We start from the raw sequence: 18,287 nt of genomic DNA, 5'->3' as shown, positions 1-18,287 counted from the left end.
CAAGAAAAACTTGCTCGGGTTTTCGGTGTCAATCCGCACTTCTACCAACTCCTCAACAGCTTTGTCCTCAGCCTTGTTGCTCACATCTTCAAGAACTCCATGGTCTTTTGGTCCTTCAATCATTTGGATGAAACCTTTGGCAGCTCGGCTTCCGTTTACCGCCACAAAGCATTGTTTCGACATGACTTGATTGCCCCAAACTTCCTCAATTTTCCCCATAGCCGAGGGAAATCTCATGACCTGGTGGTAGGTCGACACTACTACCTGCATAGCGTGCAGCCATCTCCTTCCAAGGATCAAGTTATATGTAAACGGCACTTGCAATACCCAGAACTCCACTTGCTTGACTACGGATCCCGCTTTGACCGACAGAATAATTTTTCCCAAAGGCCACTCCGGTTGTGAGTTGAAACCAACCAATGGCGAAGTTGCCGGAGCCAAGTCTGTATCTCAGAGTTTGAGCTGTTTGCACGCATCATAATGCATGATCTCGACCGAGCTTCCCTGGTCGATCAAGATGCGCTTGACATCGAATTCCTTGACGCGGAGTGTGACCACTAAGGCATCGTTGTGCGGCGTCTGAATGCGTTCTAAGTCCCTTGTAGAGAAACTGATCACGTCTTTCTCTTCGGTCTTCCCCCTCTTGATTGCAGGCTGGACCGACAAGACTTCCGTCATGTGTTCTGCCTTCTTGATCATACCTAGGAGCTCGCATACATGTGCCGGCTCCACTATGCCGTGGATGACATTAATTACTCCTTGTGGGGGCGCCTCCAGGTCATCCAATCTACATGGGTCAACCGGGGGTTGATGTGCGGCCTTCACACCCCCATTAATGTAAAGGTCCTAGTGTCCGGCTGCGACTAGCTCCTCCAAGTGTTGCTTCAGAGGCAAACAGTCCTCTGTTCAGTGTCCGCGCTCCCGGTGGAATGTGCAGCAGTACCGCGGATTGAAGCCTTTTTGCGCATCGCCTAACTTAGCAGGAAACTGGACGTAATCCTCGTCACAGATTTCACTAAGTATGCGATAGATTAAAATCTTAAAGACCGTGGTGATGCCCTTCCGAGCTTTTAACCTTCTGTTTGCATCAGTCACGTCGTCGTGGGGAAATTCATCTCAGTCATTCCGCTGACCCCTACCCCGGTTTCGACAATTTGAACCTCGGTCAGATTCCTCGGCGCGATCATTTGAACGGTTGGTCTCCTGTCCGACCGCATGCACCTTGCCAGCCGTCCTCTTGTCTGTTGCTACCGGAGTTGCCTTTGCGGTAGATGCTGCCGCATTATCTTCTACTCGGATGTGCTTGTTGATGCGCTGCATTAGTTGAGCCATGGATATCGGCTAGTGCATGGTAAGTGAGTCCCACAGTCTATGTCCGACCGGGAGACCGCTTATATTTTGTGATTGCCAGGTTGACCGGGCAATCCAAGATCTCATTGAAAGTTTCCCAGTATCTGGAGTTGTATGCCTTGTGTGTGTCACTCGGCTCCATCTTGACACTAAGAAGGTGGTCTACTTCCTTTGGCATTCTGGTGTTGGTTTTGAAACGTGTCACAAAGGCTTCCGCCAACTGCTGCCACCTTTCGATGCTCCCCTCTGGCTGCCTCTCAAACCATTTTAAGCCCAGCTCGCCCAAACTTGACGGGAAGATAAGGCACATAAGAGCGTCATTCCGCCTATGTCCGGCTATGACCTGTCAGAAGTGGCTTACATGCATGTATGGATCGGTCTTTCCGTCGTAGAGCGTGAACTTTGGCTGGTGGAAGCCCACGGGAAGCGGTGTTGTTTCTATCTCCAAGGAGAAAGGAGTGGTGCTCAGCCTCGCCAAATCCGTGTCTGGAGGAGGAGGCACAACTAGGCGGGGTTGAGGCAATACAGCCTTTTCATTGGCACGACCCCTATAGGATAACCGCTGGAATGCTGGTACCCTCTGAGTCTCTCGTCAGCTCGCTCCTTCAAGACTTCCCGCAAATCCTCTGAACGAGCGGTGTAGGAGTACCCTGACGTCGTCACCGGACGTGAGGGTTAGTGAGTGCTATCATGCGCGCTGGATTTCTCTATCGGCGCGTCAGAATCTCCAACCTTGCAACTTCTGGTGATTGAGAGAGACAGAGTGTGACGCTGGCTCTGACTGCCTGAACGGCGGGATTGGGCGCACGCCCTTCCCTTTGACATGCCGCTTAAGATCGTCCATCTCTGCCGCCATTCTCCGGATGACAGCTTCTTGGTCCCTTAGCTTGTGTTCCAGACGTCTGGTATGCGATTCTCTCCGCTGCCGGTGACCGTCTGGACTCCGAGAATGACCAAAGCTTCTCCCGTGCTTATCCCGCTCATCTCTTGAATGTCCTCCTAGAAAAGGCTCCAGGTCTGCGATCAGAGGAATGACGGGGTGTCCTTCTCTCTGTCTGGCTGACTCCGGGGTAACTCTGTTGATGGCGGACAACAGAATCTCTTCATTGTTCGCCATGGACGACGATCAGATGAGCTGGGAAGACAAGGTTTTGTCTATCAAGTTCCCACAGACGGCGCCAATTGTACAGGGAGCAAATATTTTGGCGAGCCCGTACTCCTTTCTTCTAAGCTCCTTGTTCGTCCGATCGATTTGTGAACACAACGGCGGTGAGCTACCCGGCGGTGTGCGGCCGAAAAACCCCTCTGATGGTCAAGTTAGCACACACTCAGGGATAGAGAGAGAGAGGAGAGAGTTGAATGTCTAAGTGTATCTTACCAAATGATCATCTGCCTCAACATGGGGGGCGCAGACACGCTTATATACCTTCTGCGCCCCAAATCTACTCCCATTAGTCTCTCGACACGTGGTGCTGCTATCCCATCTGTCAGCACAAATCCAACAATCACCACCTTACCAAACCGTCAGGATATCTCGGCGGAGCCTGGCAGATCAACGGAACCACCTCGGCTTCTTATGACCGCGCTGTGTGGTATATCCGAGTGATCCACCAGCCGAGCCCCAGAACGACTGAGCTTGGTTGCATTCCGGCAGGCCGAGCTCGAGGTAGGTCGAACCTGTTAGCTGTAGGCCTTCCTACCGAGCCGAACGCACGAACCGTGGAATTCGGAATGGCAGGCAGTCATCTCGGCGCAGCAACTTCACGTAGCCCGGTTTCTACACAAATGAGCCCAAGTAGCTCGGTCCAACATGGCCCTGTGCCTTAATCAAGCAAAACCTCTCTGGACAAGCCCAAGCTACCGCGGCCCAAACGTGTTCGGCACTCAACTTGCCCGGCCTTTGCCATGGCCCATTTCAACTTCAAGCCATGCTTTATATACAGAATGATGGAAACATTAGGGGCCACGGTATGTCCTTCCACGACTTGAACATGGTAGTTGTGTATTATACTTGCAGCCACCACTTTCAATTGAGTGAAGGCTACTTCCTTTCCCAAGCAAGTCCTCGGTCCCGCATTGAACGACAAGAACTTGTAAGATGGCTCATGTTTGATCGTTCCTCGCTCAGATAACCATCTCTCTGGTTTAAACTCCATGCAATCCTCTCCCCATATGAATTTCATCCTTCCTATTGCATATAGGGAGAACAATATTTTCATATTCGGATCAACACAATGCCCACTTGGAAGTGTATCTGGCTTACGAGGCTCTTTGTGTTGGAATGGAACTGGTGGATATAGCCTTAATGATTCACATAGTGCATTGTGTAGATAAACTAGCTTGCTTACCTCTTCTATGCCGAATAATCTCCATTTGTTAGCTTCTTTTGTTGGTATATTCGATTTGAGTTCTTCTCTGATCTTTTCTTCCACATCTGGGTGAGTTGAAACGAGCCAAAAAAACCACGTGAGAGCTGAGCTTGTCGTGTCTCTCCCCGTAATCATGAAATTTAAAATGGTGTCTCTCAAGAACTTATCATCACTTTCTATCTCTTTTTCATTTAAATACGATGTTAATAAATCGACACCTCCTTCTTCATCATTCGATTTGATTTCTCTACTGAGTTCATCTCTCTTCATGGAAATATATTTCGCTATGATATGATCTAGAGATTCACGAGCGTTTCTTAATTTTTTCTCATGTCCAATCCCTACCCACCTCTGGAACTTCCAAACTCTCTCAGGGACAATGCGGCGAATAAAGATAGCTTCCTCCGCATCATCTATGGCCTTGGAGAAGGGAACATGAGGGAGGTCGATAGAGAGGCAACCGGGGTCATACCCGGTGACAAGTATGCAAGTAGTGTCAAATGTTAGCCTTTGGAACAAGTCTTGTAAGTCCACCGCCAGGCCTTGTTTGGAGACATGTTCAAGAACTTTGATGAGTCCTTTCTCCACCTTATCTTGGGTGGTCTTGGCCAAAAACCGGTGGAACTGGGGGTGACTGAGCTGTAATTGAGCAAGTTTTCTTTGGTTTCTCCATAAATCTGAATCAGAATTGAAAATTCCATCTCCCAAAAAGTCAAAAATCTTGAGGAATTTAGGACCCTTTGGGAAATTTAAGAAGTTGGAACTCATTTTGTAGTGCACTTTAGATGGATCAACAGTTACCAACATATTCATGTTAGCCAAAAAAGGGCCCTTGATTAGAAAAGTACCTCCGGTTTCGCATAGAACTCCGGTGGCCCAGTTGTGGATCTGGTGCACGTGGCAGAGAAGAGTCGGTAGTATCCCAAAAAGAGGCTAGTTCCATGGAAGCACAACATCAATAGTGGTAGATAGGAAGAAAAGGAAGAGAAAACATGTAAGTGATAATAGGACTTCATAGTAACCTAGTGACACTATGCGAAAATAGGGCATTAACGACGGTTTTTTTAACGGCGATTTTTGTTACCACCGTTAAAGATACTATTAACGGCGGTAACGAAACCGCCGTTAATGTATTTTTAACGACAGTTTCGATACCGTCGTTTAAAAAACCGCTACTACAGTACCTTTAATGGCAGTAATGAAACCTTCTTTAAAAAAACTGCCACTAAAGCCCTCTTTTAACGGCGGTAACGAAACTGCCGCTGAAGCCCTCTCATTACCGCCGTTAATGACGGCGGTTTTTGCCGGCGGAACTCCAGCGAAACTCCGGTGTGTGGTGACCACTTGCGGCCAGAGGTTGAATATGACCATCTACAATAAAGCAAAAGTAATGTTTAAATATTTATTTAGGGAATATATTTCATATAAAGTGGTTGTGGTATAGTGGTTGATGTGCATGGATTAAAGATCACAGGTTCGAGGCCTGAGGAGTGCAAGAAGAGATAATTATTTTTTAAAAAATTTGAACCTATTTACGGCGGTAAAGAACTGCCGTTTTTGGTCGACTTTTAACAATGGTAATTTACCTTTATACGACGGTTGTACCTTTTCCGACACAAGTATAAACGGCAGTCCTAAATTACTATCGTTAAAAATTTTAATGACGATTTTACATCTTTTAACAACGATAAAAAATCGCCGCGAAAACCTAATTTTAACGTAGTGTAAGGCCATTTCGGTTTTTGTTCGAGGTCCTAGTAGAACTATGCCAGTACTATCTGTAAGGGTGGAGATTTACAATGATTTTCCTGCAGGCTGTTTGGTCACGCATCAATCAACTCCCAAGATGGCTTTTAAAGCATAGCAACGTTAAAAAGGCATTAAAAGTTGATCAATTCATGTATTCACATCCAAACTGTATACAGGGATGGAACTACCTATAAACCTACCGGAGTCCTGGCCTCCCAGCTTTGCACAAGATGCTTTACCAATATAGATTTAGTTCAACACACCAATTTCTCCTATGGTCGTCTTCTATTTTATAATTTTAATTATTTTCTTTAATAGGTCTTTATAATATAATAATAGTTTAATATATAAAAAAATATTATTATAAGAAATATAATTTCTTTTTTTATGAAAGTTTAGAATATTTAAATTGTTATGTGTAGTAAATGTTACAAGTAGTTAATTTATGGTGTGCATCTCTAAAGTGAAAGTGAAAGTGAAAGTGAAAGTTATGAATTATTGTAGTAACGCTATGAATGGTGTAGTGTAAATCTTACGAATTATTTGTAATGCAAAATGTTATAAACTATTTTAGTGAAAGAAGTTACAATTGTTATGGTTATGCTACAGACATATATTGTGATACAATATGCACTTTTAAAGAGTACACACCATGATAACTCCCTAACATATTATGTTTTAAAATATATTTTTAATTATATTATTCACTTTATAAATGAAATTAAGTTCACAATTTTTGTATCTCTTTAGCCCAATCATTATTTATCGTTACTGCAATATAAAAACTCTCAATCATTAGTGATGCTATAACGTAATATTAATGTTACATCAAATATTTATCCATTTTCAATTAAGAACATAAAAAATCACAATTATTTATTGTATGAAAATCTATTGTTTTAAATATAACCTCACTTATCTTCCAATGTTTGTCTTTGGCCCCCCTCCGTCCCTGACTGTATACAAAGTGTAACAATTTCCTTAATAGTGGCTCGGTAAGCACATTAACATATGTAATTGAAAAGACTTCTATGGGAGTTGGTATGATATTTCTTTTTCCCAATTAATAAAAAAATGAAATCTAGTATAACTGCCCTGGCTTGTATGTAACTATTTGTATGGACATTTTTTAGAAATTAAAAAAAAAAAATGGCATTCCTACACCGACACTTTTTTTTTTTTTTTTTTTTTTATCAGCAAAGAAAATGAACTTTATTGATAAAACAGAAAACTATTACATCAATAAAAGAAAGAGGATGATGAGTGCAAAAAATATCATAGTGAACCTAATCAATCCCAACTAGGCTGGCACCAAAAAGATCGCCCAATCATATACTAACACATCATCGCGAGTTGGTGAGAAACCAATCACAAAAAACAACCACACACCCAAAAAACTAACCAAACCTGAAACAGACCAAAAACCCCATAACTATCAAACAACAATAAAATAATGAAGTGAATAGACCAAAACCCACAGTAATTACTCCTTTATCAGTAGTCCATCTTCACCAATAAAACAGACCAAAACATACCAAAATTACTCCTTTTATCAGTAGCCCACGGCAGCAGGAGCCCAGAAGCAAGAGCAGACTTCACCATCAGTTCAGCACAACATATTAGATCAGCACAGCAAGACAGATACCACAACAGTTCAGCACTCCACACTACAGCAGTTCAGGTCCATATTGCCCACACAGATTGTTAATTGTTAATTGTATAGCTTTCTCTTTTCCTTTATGCTTTCGGTGGTAGTAGGTCATTTGGTATCCAATGTACCATTCTTCTCTCTATAAAGAGAGAGTTCATTACTCTTTGTAATTAATACAAACAAATCAATCAAAACATCAATAATAATATACATCTCAATTTATTATTTTACATGGTATCAGAGCTAGGTTAACAACCTAGTCATTCTGCTTCACCGGCGGGCGGCAGTCTCGCCTTGGCCGCCTGCCGGACCTCTACACATACCTTCTCTCCCGCTGTTTTGATTCGGAGTTAGCAGAAGCATCACATATTGATCCACACACTGCCATACACACAGACACCACAACACACACATGGGCTGAGGGCTCTGGCTCTCTTTCTCTTCAGAAGGAAGCTAGGGCATAGAAAAACACTGCGATTTTCTGTGGGGAAGATCAGCGTCTGCTTCACCGGCCATGATGGAGTTCTTTGTCCATCGTCATTTCCGACCCACTCGACGATCTGGGTCACTCCTTCTGCTACGTCAGACCCGACCCGAATCATCTTTCTTCCTCCACAGTCCACTCGGAGGAGACCACACTTTCCGATCAATCTCCGGCGCCTCCGTCAGCGCCAACACTTCAACCCCTCTCTCCACAGCCTTCGTCGATCTCTACAGCTACAACAGCTTCGATCGAGCCTCGGCTTTCGAGAGCCGGCAAAAAGGCAACACTGAAAGTACCTCCCAAGCACGGGCCATGCTCTCACCTGAGCACTTGGCTTCGATATTCGGAACAGAGAAGGACAGAGTCAACTGCCCTTTCTACTTCAAGCTCGGAGCTTGCAGGCATGGAGATCGCTGCTCCAGGCTCCACACCAAACCCAGCATCAGCCCAACCTTACTCCTCTCCAACATGTACCAACGCCCCGACATGATCACTCCCGGCGTCGACCCCCAGGGCCAGCCCCTCGACCCCCAGAAAATCCAACACCACTGATCTTCCTCAGAAGCCCAGGGTTATAAACCCCTTGCACCTGCAACTCATCTACAGGAGTAATTACAATAGAAAAGCATGTACTCTCTTTCTCTGAAAAAGAGAGTGAGTGAGTGACCTGTGCTTTCTTGTTTTCTTTTTTAAAGCTGCCTTCTCTCTTTTTACTTTCTTTTTATTTTATTATCTTTTACATTTTCTTTTCCTGAAAACCAACATACTTTTCCACCACCCCCACCTTTTTTCTTTTATTTTATCACATACTTGCCCGAGAGACAGTTGTCATGCCTTCTCTCTTTTTTTCTTTTTATTTTATTTTATTTTATTCTCTTTTATATTTTCTGTTCATCAAAAAAAAAAAAAAAAAAAAAAAAAAAACCAAAGACGCAGACGCTTGCACACCAAAATCATTTTATTCATATCGGGGCTCACCCCGATCACCATTTTACAAAAAAAAAAACAAAAAAAAAAAAAAAAAAAAAAAACACAAACAACAACCACATCCCTTCTCTATTCTGCAGCAGGTCTCTTCTTCTTGCCTCCGTCCTGGCCGACCCTTGACGGTGTTGCCTCCGTGCTTCCCACGCCACCGAGCACATTTAGTCCCTGCTCCTCCACTGCAGCATATGGCGGCCCTCCAAATCGGAACATCACGGTGGCCTTCCGCTTCAGCTCCTTGTTTTCTGCCCTTAGCACGCTCATCTCTGCTCGCGCATCCTTATACATGCGTTGGAGCAGAGCCAGCTGGGAGTTTAACTGCTGCACCTCATTTGTCCTACTCTGTAGCCGGTGCGACAGATTTGTGACCGCCGTCATGGACTCCACACATGCCTTCAACGTATACTGATTGGCTTCCACATCCGACTGCACCGCCATTTTTTGCTCCACTGACTGCATCGGGAAGTTCAACGGAGCAAACCCAGTGGTGTTTGGTTGAGGTTCACGGGACACCGCCCCAGTTCTCTCTCCTGTGGACTCGTTGAGGTCGGGAAAGAGGGTAAGCAGCCCGCGGGAAGACGAAGCCATTTTTTCTGGGCAACAGAGTGTTATAGAGAGTGTTACAGAGTATCTTCTCAGCAAAACCTTCTCAGCAAAACGAAGAGTTTTTCAGAGGATTTTCGCCAATTGTTTGTCTTCGCCTCTGCCTCAGCTCTGTCTTGGTTAAATAGCCGAGGCAGCCACGCGCATCGCGCGCCTCTTCTCGCCGACAAACTGGCACGCCTTTTCATGGCACGCCTTTTGATGCATTCGGGCACGCCTTTTGATGACACGCCTTTTGAGGGTGCGGGCACACCTTTTGAGGGCACGTCTTTTGAGGGCTCGATATCTACATCCATGTATATCTTTTGGGCAGCCTATCTACACACTCATACAGTGTCTTCTACACCAGTCAGCTTTATCAATCCCTTTGTTTCAACCTCAAATAGGTTTCTATCTTCACACCTATTTGAGTTTGAGGGGGGGTTATACACAGTATCATGTTCAAGCCACCTCATGGCGCACTCCCTAAGTCGCCCCCTTGGTGCACCACCACAATCTACTACAACGGTCCGACATGACCCCGTAAACTGTCTACTACAACGGTCCGACATGACCCCATAAACTGTCTGCTACATCGGTCTGACATGACCCCGTAAACTGTCCTGCTACAACGGTCCGACATGACCCCGTAAACTGTCCTGCTACATCGGTCCGACATGACCCCGTAAACTGTCTTCTACAACGGTCCGACATGACCCCGTAAACTGTCCTGCTACAACGGTCCGACATGACCTCGTAAACTGTCTACTACAACGGTCCGACATGACCCCATAAACTGTCTGCTACATCGGTCTGACATGACCCCGTAAACTGTCCTGCTACAACGGTCCGACATGACCCCGTAAACTGTCTACTACAACGGTCCGACATGACCCCATAAACTGTCTGCTATATCGGTCTGACATGACCCCGTAAACTGTCCTGCTACAACGGTCCGACATGACCCCGTAAACTGTCTACTACAACGGTCCGACATGACCCCATAAACTGTCTGCTACATCGGTCTGACACGACCATACCGTGTCTCCTATCCTGTTTTATTTTTCCGTTTATTTTTCTGTTTTGTGACTCTCTCCAAACTCAAGTTGGCTAGTACCTATCCTCCTTGAGTTTGAGGGGGGCTGTTAATTGTTAATTGTATAGCTTTCTCTTTTCCTTTATGCTTTCGGTGGTAGTAGGTCATTTGGTATCCAATGTACCATTCTTCTCTCTATAAAGAGAGAGTTCATTACTCTTTGTAATTAATACAAACAAATCAATCAAAACATCAATAATAATATACATCTCAATTTATTATTTTACACAGATCAACATCAGCCAACTGAAGTGAGCCATACCAAAACATTGAAGGCAGATCACAAACACAACATATCACAAACTAACATAGCACAATCACATACCAACACAACACAACACAACACAACACAACAGCAGCATGCCGCACACCCTTGTGTAGACCTGAAATACATAGCATTCAAACTCCTACGGCAGCATTCAGACTCCGACACATTTTATATAATGATACAAATATATTTTTATAGTTCCATCTTTATATCCCATAACTAATTGTAGGTAATGTATAATAAAGAGGATTTACGTGCAAGTCCTAATAGGTAGACTTATTATATAATAGCTTCTTTGATAATTAGCGTTGTTTGTATTTTTTTTTTTAAAAAGTCACTAATTGTTAATTTTTAGTGACAAATTTAGAATATCATCAAAAAGTCTTTTCAGCGACAATTCTATTACGACCAACTTTTAGTGACGAATTGATAGGATTAATATGAATTAAATCTAACTATTAGGATCTCGTGATAATTTATCCTATAATAAAGCACATCACTATCCTTTCCCTTTTCAGTTTTAGAGATAATTGGAAAAAGATCCAAATTAGAAGGTAAGATCAAGTTCATCATTTGACTTTTAATTTTAATTTTTTGAAAAATATTAACCAATGGAAATCCTATACATAATTTGTCTATGGAAGGATGTAATAACGGCATATTTGTATATTACAATTAAAATGATCAGTGTTTAGTATTTAAATTTTTTTAAAAACAAAAAAAAAAATCAACCAAACTACATAATATTATACAATAATTCTATCATCAGGTACCAAAAATAAAATTAGAAATTTATCTAGAATTTAAATCCATGCCATTATTCATGGGATGGTCGAACAAAAAAAATAAAAAAATAAAAAAAATAAAAGAAATAAATATATACTTTTGATACGAAATTGTGGATAACTTTATGATATTTTTTATGAATGGATATGTCAGATCCCATCCCGGAGATAGTTAGCAAATCTCTGATAAATAGGGTGAAACCTATACACTTGCCTAAGGATAATAATAAGTGATAAATACCAACCACGAGTAAAGAAAATTCAACTTCGTGCCACTACATATATATGAACAATTTCGTGCGCAAAATATTTACTCAAAAACATTTACAAACTAAGGTGTAACTCCCACCTATGTACATATATAATTATACACACATTTTCTGTGACGACCCAGAATTTTTCCCTCCGCTCGAGCAGAGGATTTGACGCTCGAGCGGACTTTTGGGGTTCTCAGAAATTTTGCAGACGGCCTGAGATTCTGGGAGTTGTGAATCTCCGCTCGAGCGGAGAAGTTGACGCTCGAGCGGACTGCTTTATTGGTCTGTGCGCTTGAGCGGTTGAAGCGACGCTCGAGCGTGAGAAGTAAGATTTCCCTTGACATTGTAGTGGTGTATTTGGAATCTTCTTATTTTATTTTGGAGTATTGTTTGAGGTGGTAATATGATGGTGAAGTAAGATAGGACCAAAAACTTTAATTCGAACAATTTGTTTATGTTCAACAGTCACTCTTTTGCCCTTTTCTTTTTCCACACTTTGAATTTGAATGTGAGGTTAGAACCATTGAAAAGCTTATCTCCGGGGCTTCAATTTGGACACAAGAACGGCCTAAAACGGAGCCCGGATGAGAGAGTTACACATGATTAAAGTTTTGGGATCTGTGCTGGGAGCAGGTACGCTCGAGCGGGAATAAGGACGCTCGAGCGGGGTTGGCGAGTACAGCAACGTAAAAACGGGATTTTGAGATCTTTTTCGACATTTTCTTTCCCCTTTCTTCTTCCCTCTTCTCCTAAGTCCGAAACCCTCCGAAACCCTAGACTCAAAACCTTGGTTTCCTCTATTTTGAACAACAATCCACCATGGTTTTTGCATCAAGGGTGGAGAATAAGAAAAGATCGATGTTTTTACCCGATTGGAACTCGGATTTGCGAAGATTTCTCCTCAAGCTAGCTCCTTTATTGATTCTTGAGGTGAGGGTTCTAATACTCTTCAACACTCACAGCAAGAGATAGATTTGTGGTTTTTCCATTGTATTAATGTACAAATTTTCATTTTGAGCATATGGAGGAAATTATGAGATTTGGGAATTTCGGGTTTGAAGCATGGAAGGTTCAATTGATGAGTTAAGGTGGTGAGATATGACCCATAGATGTATAATCAAGGAGAAAATTGGGATGTAAGGTCATGGTATGAGAAGTTTGAATTTTTATGGAAAACTTTATTTTCCTTGAAACCCTAGGTTAATTTGTGATGATAAATAATGATTTTGCCCAAATTGAAAATAGAATCATGGAATTGGTGGGTTGAATTATACGTGTACAAGTTTAATTGGATTTTTGAGATGTTTTGAAATAATGTTAAAAATTTGCGAATGAACTATATTATGAGCATTGTGAATCATGTTAAAATGAGGAAGGAAATTAAGGGAAATGATTTAGAGAAGTAATGTGTGACTTCATATGTGTGTAGGACATGCTTCGGGAGGAATAAATGCTCCACCAACACATGGTGAGTAATAGTACGAAGATATACATTTTATTTATCATTGATAACAATTATCACTAACACTTTGTTTCTTGTAAGTGTTACACGAACATTTATGACGATTGAAAGTCAATGTGAACGTTGAAAGATTGGCATACATCGGTATGACTTTGAAATGACTATGTTCTGTTAATAACGAATAATAATTCTCTGTTATTTATAAGCAAACCACGTCGTTTCTGAATGAATATATGGAATTATGTTCATCTTTAAACCAAGTATCTGTATGAAATTAAGATTATTCCATTGTGATACATATGGACCTAAGGTCGTTAAGAACCTATGACAAACATGCAAATGTGTAACATTCTTATGGGACTCACGTTAGGATGTGGGTTATTCTGTTCTTATTAAGCATATGGTAATGATATATGTGGCCTCAGTTAACAGTTGTTATTATTATTATTCAGTTGTCTGCGAGACACCTGCATTAATTTGTAACCAAGCTATGGGAAACTTATGGGCATTATTACATAATGGTATTCTACGAAAACTGGAATTATTTCTATTACTGTTCCAATTATGCTATGCTAAGACATGATATGATGATTCGGTCTTTAAGACTTATGAAATTCTGGTATGGAGCAAAGTGCTGTACGGAACTAAGTACTGCAATGCGAGTTACCTCTGGAATCCGTACGAGCCACCTCTTGAATCCATACATATGTGAAAGTTTTGAGGCCAATGGCCATTTTGTATGAAGTATGAAACAAAGTGCTGTACGGAACTAAGTGCTGCAATACGAGTTACCGCTAGAATCCGTACGAGCTACCTCTTGAGTTCATATATGTAAGACATGGGCTTTATGCCAATCTGATAAGGGCTTATGCCGTTCTGGTATGAAACAAAGTGCTACACGGAACTAAGTGCTACGACGTGAGTCACCTCTAGAATCCGTGTGAGACACCTCTTGGGTTCATATATCTATATGTTCAAGGGCTTAATGCCAATGTGTTTCAAGGGCTTTATGCCATTCTGATAAGGGCTTCACGCCATTTTGTTAAGGATTTCATGTCGTTCTGTTAAGGGCTTAAAGCCATTGTGTTTAAGATTGGGGCCAAGGCCGTTCTATAAAAGATACTTTAAGTATAAATGATTTTGAACATGACTATGCTATACAATGTTTAATGAAATCCGTATTTTGAGTTACGAAATGTTTCATATGATAAGTAATTTCTGAAATGAGAAAAATGCTATGAACTTTTGATATGTTTATGATATGATACGCTTTCTGGATAATTTTCCCAAAATGCCTAGATGCACTATGAAACCCCGAATATTCAAGATATGACAAGTTTTCTGAAAAAGATACTTTACTATGCATACAGGAATAAATAAGCCATATGTTCTCTTTATTGATAAATGCACGGATATGTATTATAATTCACGTTGAGCATTGAATTGTTATGTGCTATTATTCACTGAGCTTGACTCACTCTATTCTATGTTTGTTTCTGCAGGCACTCAACCTGGAGGTCAACCTTAACTTGTGGCTTTTGTTACCCAATTGTTAACCCCTGAGTATCTAAGCTCCTAGATGTTGATCGTTCAAGTTATGGAGTTTTGCTAAGTTTTTAATTCGTACCCTAAATGTCTGTTAAGATCGATGTATATATATGTACATAGCTGTCTTCAGATGCACGTCTCTGTATATTTATCTGCATTATGTAATTTGTGATCCTGGCATGGTAGTGGTAGCTCAATGGGTATTATGTTACGCTATATACGTTAATATATGCTTCCGTTCAGGCCCCCATAGGTTATATTCATCAGGTTTTATGTCCGTTTCTGAGGTGGTCATGCCCAAACTTTTAGGGGCAGGTTTGGGTTGTGACATTTTCTCTCAAAATAGACTTCTCAACATGAAATCTAGACTTGACAGTGAACCTATGTATCTCTTGCACACCTTAAACAAAAATACAATAGGAGTGTGAGCTATCAACAAGCTCAGGGAATGTTCTAACTCATAATAATAATTGAAAAGAGAAATAAATAGCTCAATAGCAATTAATATTTACATAAATACATCTCATACATGTTATGTGTCGCCTCCAAGCCACTTATCAAATATAATTAGCCTCAAGGTATCGTCCCCCAGACAATGTAATATAATATCTCATGAAAAAGACAATGTAATATAATATCTCATGAAAAACAAAATGTAATGTGTAGGGAAGCATTTTGCGAATGACGCCACGTGGACAAGATAACCTGAGATGTCAGCTAAGGTGCCATGTGGATGAGCCATGTTGCCGAGGTGGTTACGGTATTGCCGAGATATTCTGTGGTAATGCCGGAATCCCGAGGTATCTAGATAAGGGACAAGAGTCCTAGAACAGAAGAGGATCTCAGCCTGGATAAGGATAAGGCTCAAGAAAAGTTTATTCCAATCTAGCCGAGAGTCCAAGATAAGTATTGAGCTTGAGTCCATTGAAGTAAGGCTTCTAAAGGATCAAGTCACTAGTGATTATAAAAGTAAGGCACCCTCATGGGTCTGGGGTACGTTCTTTCTTGTGAGTTTGAGTACTATTTGCTATCTGTGAGAGATAAAGTTTTACTGACTTGATTGTCAGAGTGCCCTTAGGTGAACGAACCACTACTGAATTCTCATCTTATTGTTACAGGTTGTTGGGCTTAATCTATTCTACCGGTGCTCTCCAACTAAGTTCTCTGTTTTGTGGTCGGAAATCAACACACACATAATGCTTCCAAGACAATACAAAGAATCAACCTGAAACCAAATAAATTGTCCCATCCATTAACAATCATCACATAAATAATCCAACTAGTATTGAGATATGAATTCATACACTCACCTTAGGAGTCAATGCCAAATACCACTCGCAAGATCATTTTCTAAGAGAGCTCGGAGTGCTTGTTATTGTCCTGATACCTAGTTTACAACACATTATTATATTGAGGATTTAATCAGTAAATGTTTGTTATATGACATGGCTGTGGAATTGAAGAAACTCTACTCTCTTTCCATATTCAATGAATCATATGCTAGTTACATCAGTGTATATATACACAAATCCAACTTCTTAACAACTTGTCTAACAAACTCATAACTAACTCACTAACTAATATCTAACAACCTAACAAACAGATATAGGCATGGATGCTGAACTGAAGCTCAAGCTGTGGCATTGGCTTGATTGCTGATGTGGTGGCTCAAGCAACTCAGGCTGCAACATGGGCTGCTGCTCAAACTGGCTTGAGCTGCTTTGCTATGTATTCTTATTAGGCTCCTGCAAATTGATGAAGGGTTGTAACTCTATAAGCTTGGTCTTAAGATACCAAAATCGAGCCATTGATAAAGGTTTGGTAAATATATCAGCAAGTTGATCAATTGCAGGTATATATTGCAAGGTGAGTTTCTTGGCAAGAACTTGATCGTGTACAAAATGGCCATCAACTTCGATATGCTTAAACCTGGAGTGAAATACAGGATTGGAGGCCAAAGCAATTGCAGAAATGTTGTCACACCATAAAATAGGAGTAGTAGGAGAGATGATGGACAAATCGGTCAGCAACATGCCAAGCCAAGACAAGACAATTCTGCTATGGTATGAGCTAAGGAGTGATACTCAGCTTTGGTGGAAGATGAAAGACGGTTGTTTCTTAGAAGACCAAGAATTGAGATTGGAACCTAAGAACACAGTATCCATAAGTAGATTTTTTTGTCAGAGGTGTCCCCAGCCCAATTAGAATAAGAGAAGGCATGAAGATCAAAAGTGCAATGTGAATAGGAGAGACCATGAGATAAGGTGCACTTGACATACCTAAGTAGTCGTTTGACAGTAGAAAAATGAGCCACTATGGGAGTATGCATATGCTGACATAACTGATTGACAGTAAAAGAAATATTAGGCCTAGTGATGGTCAAGTACTGTAAAGCCCCAACCACATTGCACTAAAGAGAGGGATTGTCAAATAAATCAACAGATTGATAGGAAAAACTAGGCTTCACATACATGGGAGAAGAGCAAGGTTTGCAGTTAGCCAACCCAGTTCTCACAAGAATGTCATGAGCATATTTTTGTTGCAAAAGAACATAATCAGTAGGAGTAGACTGTACTGAAATCCCCAAGAAGTAGGAGACATGGCCCAACTCTTTCAGAGAAAAGGTTTCATGCATATGAGTAATAAGAAACTAAATGTGAAGCTCATTATTGCCTGTGAGCAAAATATCATCAACATAGAATAGAAGAATTGTAATAGTACTACTAATCTTTTGGATGAAAATAGATGAATCACATTTGCTATTATGAAAGCCTTGAGAAAGAAGAAATGCAGAAAATGTGGAGTAACAGGCTCTAGGTGCTTGTTTGAGTCCATACAATGGCTTGTGAAGTTTGCATACATGAGTGGATTGAGTGGAATGAACAAACACAGAAGGCTACAACATGTAAACTTCCTCTCCAAGAACCCTATGAAGAAATGCATTAGATATGTCAAGCTGTTTGATAGACCAATTGTGATGAAGAGCAAGACAAAGAAGAATTTGAATGGTAGGTAATTTTGCAACAGGACTAAAAGTCTCTTGGTAATTTATCTTCTCTTGTTGAAGATACCCCCTAGCAACTAACCAAGCTTTGTGTCTTGCTATGGTGTTATTAGAGTTCTTTTTGAATTTAAACACCCATTTACAACCAATAGCAGTCTTACCAGGTGTCAAAGGAACAAATGTCCAAGTATGTTGTTTATGGAGAGCATTAAGCTCCTCTGTCATGGCCTGATGCCATATAGAAGAAAGTAAAGCCTCTTTATAAGATGGAGGCTCAGTATCTGCAAAGGCTGGAGGGGAAACAGATTTTGAGGTGACTAGAGTAGCAGCTTTAGACCTGGTGGTCATAGGGTGAACATTGGAAGAATGAATGGGTTTAGAGATAGGCAACTGAATAGAGAGGGACTAAATTGGAATTAGACGAGCAGGAGGAGAAGACACCAGAGGAAGAGAATGAGTTATAGGAGATAGAGAATCTGAAAGGGAAAAATTAGGAGAAGTAAAATGAAGGAGTGCTGAAGGAGTAGAAATAGAAGAGGAAGGATGTAGTGAAGAAGTATTAGGAAAGGAATAAATAGGAACAGAGTGAGAAAAAATAGTAGACCAGAAGAAAGATTGAAGATGAGATAAATTGGTAGATGAAGATGATGAAGAAAAAGACTCAGAAGTCTTGTGAGCAAAAGGAAAAAATATGTTCA

At 41.2% G+C, this 18,287-nt stretch overlaps 1 pseudogene; it reads right to left on the bottom strand.

The window, feature by feature from the left end:
* Nucleotides 1–244: 244 nt before the first annotated feature.
* On the bottom strand, nucleotides 245–4,982 carry LOC145790398 (alkane hydroxylase MAH1 pseudogene; annotated as a pseudogene).
* Nucleotides 4,983–18,287: the final 13,305 nt, after the last annotated feature.

This window comes from Camellia sinensis, chromosome 1 (genome assembly GCF_055761805.1).
Source record: "Camellia sinensis isolate YWXY chromosome 1, ASM5576180v1, whole genome shotgun sequence".
In the NCBI taxonomy this organism is placed as follows: domain Eukaryota; kingdom Viridiplantae; phylum Streptophyta; class Magnoliopsida; order Ericales; family Theaceae; genus Camellia; species Camellia sinensis.
Note: the sequence above shows the minus strand (reverse complement) of the source record. Positions and strands in the feature narration are given on the sequence as shown.